At 43.2% G+C, this 6,969-nt stretch overlaps 1 pseudogene; it reads right to left on the reverse strand.

Moving 5' to 3' along the window:
• Nucleotides 1-3,980: 3,980 nt before the first annotated feature.
• LOC101649714 lies at nucleotides 3,981-5,879 on the reverse strand (annotated as a pseudogene).
• Nucleotides 5,880-6,969: the final 1,090 nt, after the last annotated feature.

A 6,969-nucleotide genomic window follows, 5' to 3' on the forward strand; every position in this document is an offset into this window, starting at 1 on the left:
ATTTTGGGATTGATTCTTGCCTCATCCATAAGAGAAAAGACATTCTTTTTGAGGTAGGAGTTGCCCTGCCTACAGAGGTCTCCAGGTGCTCCTCTCTAGGTATGCCAATTTAATAGAGCAAAGTGCTCTTGGATTGAGGGAATACTTCAGTCGAGGCCCAATGTCCATCTATTACCTTAATTCTTAACATATAGATATAAGTACATAGATCTATTCCCCTTTTGTTATATATGAATATATTTACATATGTACATACCTGTATTTAGACCTCTATCAACGTCCTTTACCTGCTGGTTCTTTCCTCTATTTCCCTTTACAGAAATAATTTCTTGAAGAGTTTCTCTTAATTCTAGGTATAAGAATTCTCTCACATTTATTTTGGTATTTAATATTTATGTTAATTACCCAACCCACTTCTAGGAAGTCTACTCTGACTCAGAGTGACCTGATACATGGCTGGTAAATCTTTAGAGGAATCTCATCTTTTTCCCTGAGAGCAGCTGGGAGGTTAAACTGCTGACCTTTGCAGTTAGCATTCTAATATGTAACTCATTACTCCAACAGGGCTCTGTTACCAAAACCAAAACCAAGGCAGAAGAGTCCACTTTTTAACTTGATAAATTATGCAAGTAGCATGCCACAGAAATGTATGGAAGTCAAGACCATATATTTAATGCCTCAATGCCCCCCTCACAGTAACATGACAGGTTTTGATCTGCACTTGGAAGAATTGATCCAGAAAGTTCCTCTTAGCACCAAGCCCCATACATAGGGTAGAGTAAACAGAGCTCAACAGAATGGGAGAGCGAACTGGGTAGGGCAACAACTCATGGGCTGAGGTTCAAGGTGGATCTGTGCTAACCTGGACTCCTCATACCGACTGTGTCCTAAGTGCTCTGTCTTTGGGAAAATTGATGATTTAGTCAGTGCACTAGTTTTATACTCCAGGGGGATGATTGACGATGTTGTGCTTTTTTTGTTTAGATGGGGTTTTGTTTTCCTGCCTTTCATCCCTCAACCCTCTTTGTTTACTGCTTGGTTTGTTGCTGGTGCTGGTGTAGTTGGTCCCATGGAGATTATATTTTGTCATAACATGACTGCCAAAGTAATCCTCACTTGTGCATATTCCTGGACAAGCAGGTGGTTTCTGCGCTCACACTTAACTCTAGCCCCATTCCAATAACAGTTAATTCTGATAACATGACTCTGCTCCATACTTGCCTTCATGAAATGATCACTGAAGATAAGGGCGCTACAGCGCAGTGTGGTGAAGAGAGCAGATGGTGCCCGGCTAGAAATTAGAACAGTGTCTGGTGTCTTAAAGGCATAAGTCAAACAAGCAGCCATCTAAGAGAGGAGTCAGCCAAGTCCACAATGACGAAGCATACCAGCCTGGGTGATCCAAAGATGGCAATAACAAAATGCAAATATGAAGAAGGGAAAAGTATCCAAACTAAAATTGTCAACACTCAATGTGTGGAGGAAGCCTGTGGAGGAGAGTGGGAACCCATAACCCATCTGCAGAGTATCTAATCAGATTAAGCCACTGGCAGATCCCCTCTAGCCACAGGTAAAGGTCACGAACAGCCTTAGAGCAAACACAAAGTATTGTCATCCTGATTATAGTGGATCAAGTTTGATATTGGGTCACTTGACCACCTTCTAGAGCAGCGGTTCTCAACCTCCCTAATACTGTGACTCTTTAATACTCTTTAATACCCTCATGTGGTGGTGGCCCCCCAACCATGAAATGATTTTCATTGCTACTTCATCACTGTAATTTTGCTACTGTTATGAATCAGTCGACCCCTGTGAAAGGGTCATTCGACCCCCAAACAGGTTGCGACCCACAGGTTGAGAACTGCTGCTCTAGTCTAGACCCAGCCTGAATTTGTTCTAGAAGCAAAGATCTCTTACCTCTTCATGACAAAAATATCTTGATGGTTTTTAAAATAGTGATGGCAATCTTTTCTTTTTTACTCACTGTTTGTATTTTTATCTTTATATTGCTATTGTTTTATCCATACCACGTTATTTCATTTGTGTTCTTTACTGTTTCTGTTGGGTTTACCAGTTTGTGAAACCTGAGTGGATGCATAGGGATAATAACTGGTGCAAAGGTAATAGGGCATATATGGGGGACTAGATGGGTAGTGTGAGGAGATGTTGGGAGTAAACAATTAAGGTGGGAAGAGGAGAGAATCCTAGAATGGAATGTGATTAAACAACTTATTTTAAAGGTGATTTAATCATTGGGGGAAAAAAAGAAAGAAAATGTTCTAGAATTGACTGTGGTAATGATTGTAGAATTCTTGATATGATTGAATTTTATGTGGATTATGTGTCAATAAAAGTGTAAAAATAGTTCATGATCTAATAACATTAAAAAAATCAGGACTGTACAGCTTGATGAAATTTTTAAAAATCCATTTTATTGGAAGCTCATACAACTCATCAAAATCCATACATCAATCCATCATGTCAAGCACACTTGTACATTTGTTGCTATCATCATTCTCAAAACATTTTCTTTCTACTTTAGCCCTTGGTATCAGCTCCTCATTTTTTCCCCTCCCTCCCTGACCCGCTCTCCTTTCCGAACCCTTGATAATTTATAAATTATTATTTTTTTCATGTCTTGCACTGTCCGTTGTCTTGCACTTCTGTTGTCCGTCCCCAAGGGAACGGGTTATAGGTAGATCATTGTGATGGGTTTCCCCTTCCTTCTCTACCTTCCCCTTACCCTCCCAGTATTGCTACTCTCATTATTGGTCCTGGAGGGGTTTATCTCTCCTGGATTTTCTGTGTTTCCAGCTCTTATCTGTACCAGTGTACATCCTCTGGTCTAGCCAGATTTGTAAGGTAGACTTGGGATCATGATAGTGGGGGAGAGCAAGCATTAAAGAACTAGAGGAAAGTTGTATGTTTCACCGGTGCTACACTGCACCCTGACTGGCTCGTCTCCTCCCCGAAACCCTTCTGTAAGGGGATGTCCAGTTGCCTACATATGGGCTTTGGGTTTCCCCTCCGCACTCCCCCATATGATTTTTTGTTCTTTGATGCCTGATACCTGATCCCATTGACACCTCATAATCACACAGGCTGCTGTGCTTCTTCCATGTGGGCTTTGTTGCTTCTGAGCTAGATGACCGCTTGCTTATCTTCAAGCCTTTAAGGCCCCAGATGCTGTATTTTCTGATAGCCGAACACCACCAGCTTTCTTCTCCACATTTGCTTATGCACCTGCTTTATCTTCAGCAATTGTGTCGGGAAGGTGAGCATCATGGAATGCCAGTTGAATAGAACAAAGTGTTCTTGCATTGAGGGAGTTCTTGAGTAGAGGCCCAATGTCCATCTGCTATCTTAATACTAAACTTATAAGTGTATGCTCATGGATAGATTCCCCATTTTCATAAATAAATATATTTACATATGTACATACCTTTATTTACACCTCCGTAAATGCCCCTTGCCTCCTAGTTCTTTCTTCTATTTCCTTTTACTTTCCTCTTGTCCCATTATCGTGTTCAGCCTTCATTTGGGTTTCCGTAATTCCTCTTGGTTACATTGCCCTTGATCAAGCCCTACCAGGCTTTCTACACCCTCTTCACCATCTATTTTGGATCACTTGTTGTTCCTTGCCCCTGGGTTTGTTAACACCCACCTCCTTTCTCCCACCTCCCCCTCTCCCATATCCCCGCTGACTCCCCCCATCCAACAGTCCCATTGTTTTCTCCTCCAGATTGTTTATCCCGCCTATCTTATCTAGATAGACCTGCAGAGATTTCAGCAGGAGGGAACTTTACCCATTGTTTTATCCCTAAGGGAACGCCAGTTCTTAACAAAATACATAAAATGAGTTTCTAAGGATTTATAACCTAAATAAGGTTAGCCAATAAAATAATCCATGCAACTACGCAATAAGAAAGAAAAGGAATATTGCACTAAAAGGGGAGCCTTGCAGGACTCGTCTACCTCCTTCATTGACTCAGAGTAACCAGCCACTTCCTGTAGGGATCAACAAACCTAGCTTACTTGACATTCTGGCAAGTGGACAGCACTTGATCAATGAACCGGTGCTCCATTTCCAGGCCCAAGGGTCCGGAGCTGGGGTCCACTCAGGCATTTGTTTTCCTGGGAATAGCCTTGCTTGCTAGAATCATTCAGTCCATCCACCTCCATTGCCTGAGATGTGTAGGGGCCAGCTGGGGTGTGGGGCAAGTCACTCAAAGTACCCCCAGGGCTCTCTGCTGAGGACAGTTGTGTCACACTGTGAGGAAGCCTCCCATTTAAATGAAGCAGAAGATAGAAGCTGTGCCTCCTATGACACCACAGAGTCTCATGTCCTGGGTAGATATGGATGAGATCAGTGGTGAATTCAACTGCCTCTTCTAGAAGATGAGGAAGATTCACCCTTGGTTCCTCTGTTGAAACTTCAGCTTCTTCATCTTTTTGAAGGACTAGGTCTGGCTTGCTTGTCGAAGGATTCTGGTCCAACACAGAACCATCTGGCACAGTTTGCCTAATCAAAGACTTTATCAAAAACTGGAGGTAGTGAAATTCACTGAGGCCGGACACGTGCGAAGACGCCCAATGCTTAGTAGAAGATAGTTCATCAAGAAGAGTCTTGACGTCTAGCTTGGCCACGTGCTGTAGAACCCAGATCCGATGGGACCAGGCACTGTAGTTGCTTGGATACCTCCCGGCAGCTTCCCCACAGACCTCCATCTCTTCTTGTCTCTGTCACTGGGTTCTTTCTGCAGGAATAGTTCCCAAGTTTCCCTTGGCCACAAAGAAAGCCAGGAGGTTTCCTGAATTAGCTGCTGTAGCACCTAATTCCTGTGAATCCATGTTTCTGGATTCTGGAAACTTAGTTAAGTCCAGTTTTCCCAGATATAAGTCTTTAATTGGGTTTAAAGTGCCAGAGAGGATCAGCTCTTTCTTCATGTACATGCAATTCGTCTTTGTTCAGCCACTGCTTTCTCGCTCGGTACAGAAGGAGCTTGTTGTGGACATATAATAAGAGGAAGTTGACACACCAGCTCTCCCCACCTACCGGTTTCCCTGAAAGTAAGACACCCCCGAAAATAAGACCTACTTACAGCTTTGCCTCTCGCTGAAATACAAGGCATTCCCCCGAAAATAAGACCTCCCCGAAAATAAGGGCTCCCCAATAATAAGGCTCCCGAAGCTATCGTACCTCTGGACTCTGGACTGTAGTGGCGGGCACTGCTGCGATGTTCACTGTTGGCCACAGCGCAGCTGGAGCAGACGGGAAGTGCGAGGTCTCTTTTAATAAAACAATAAACAATAAATGTGTACGATATTCTTCTTCATGGAAAAATAAGACATCCCCTGAAAATAAGACCTAGCGCATCTTTGGGAGCAAGAATTAATATAAGCCACTCTCTTATTTTCGGGGAAACGGGTAGTTTGTTTTCAACCAGGACTATGGGACTCCAGTTATACCTAGCTTCAGGCCATGGATTCAGTCCAATTTTGTCTCCTAAGTACAGCCAGTAGAATTCCACCATTAACAGATAATGACACATGGAAGGAAAAGTGACATATTTACCTTTCAACACCGTAAAGAAGTCTTTTGCACAATATAGTGTCGTCTGATTTGACTATTGCTTCCACTGGTCTAAGTAAAAGGAAACCCTTGCCAACTTCAGTACTTTTTCCATTTCTCATGATGTTGCTTATGAGTCCGCTGTGAAGATTTCGGTTTTCTTTATCCACACTGAAGGCTGTCGTCTTTGAGCTGCACCAAGAAGTGCTCCAATGCAGAACATGTGCGGGTTCCTTCTGAAGGCATTGATGATGTTCTTCACCATCCGCTGCACCCGCACCGCCACCTCCTTGCTGGTCTCGTCCATGTTGGCACCTGCTGGGGCCACCAGTGGGAGCTCCGTGGGGAGTGCGCACACTCACGAGCTTCATGAATTTTTACCAAGTGAACACATGTACACACGAGCACCCAGATCAAGGGAGAGGATATGGCAGCACCCCAGGCTGCCGCTTGTGTTCTCCTATAGTCACATGAAAGCCAAGATAGATAACCCTTCAGAAACAGTAACAAGAGTAATGGTTCCTTGAGGGAACGGGAAGCAAGGGCATGGGGGTGGGGGGTGAGGGAGGGAGAAGTGGGAGCAGCTGATAGCACTGATAACTATCCCACTCCAGGGAACAAACAACAGGATTGTATGTAAGTAGATATATTGGATGGTGTAAGATGGGCAAAAAATAAAAAGAAGGGTTTCTGGGGGGTGGAGGGAATAAGGGGAGCTGATATCAAGGAGTTCAAGAAGAAAGAAAATGTTTTGAAACTGACTGTGGTAGCAATTGTATAATATTGCTTGATGTGATTGAACTCTGGAACATTATACCTGTTAGAGCTGCCAATAAAATGATAAAAAAAAGAAGAAAATAAAGTAACTAACATCCTATAGTCCTTAACATTATTCATCAGTATTGGCTATTTTTGAGCATTTATGAAGTTGAACTAGATGAAATGGCTCAAGTTGAACTATATGAAAGATCTTCAGAAAAGCTTATAGCATCATTTACAGTTGGTGTTCCAAGACAAGCAGTAAATCACCACGTGATGAAGTTGACACCCAGGTGGAGGTTTAACTAGAAGAACTGTAACCAAAGTCCAGGTACAAACTGCTTGAATACCCTCAGGTTCAATGGAAGGACCGAAGGTCAGTCATCACTGGCCTAACCATGTACTACGTTTGCCAATACAGCTATCTTCTCTGAGAACTGTTTTTCTGGTATTACTCTACCAGGCTCCTGTGGGCTACACATGGGGCTTCTAACCAACGGCCACCAGTTTGAAACCACCAGCTACTCTGTGGGAGAAAGAGGAGACTTTCTATTCCCATAAAGAGTTACAGTCTCAGGCAAACACAGGGACAGGTCTACTCTGTCTTATAGGGTCTCTATAAATCAGCATGAACTCCA

The sequence above is a fragment of the Echinops telfairi genome, unplaced genomic scaffold, assembly GCF_000313985.2.
Source record: "Echinops telfairi isolate 266 unplaced genomic scaffold, ASM31398v2 ScPeMD7_7467;HRSCAF=8505_1, whole genome shotgun sequence".
Taxonomy (NCBI): Eukaryota; Metazoa; Chordata; class Mammalia; order Afrosoricida; family Tenrecidae; genus Echinops; species Echinops telfairi.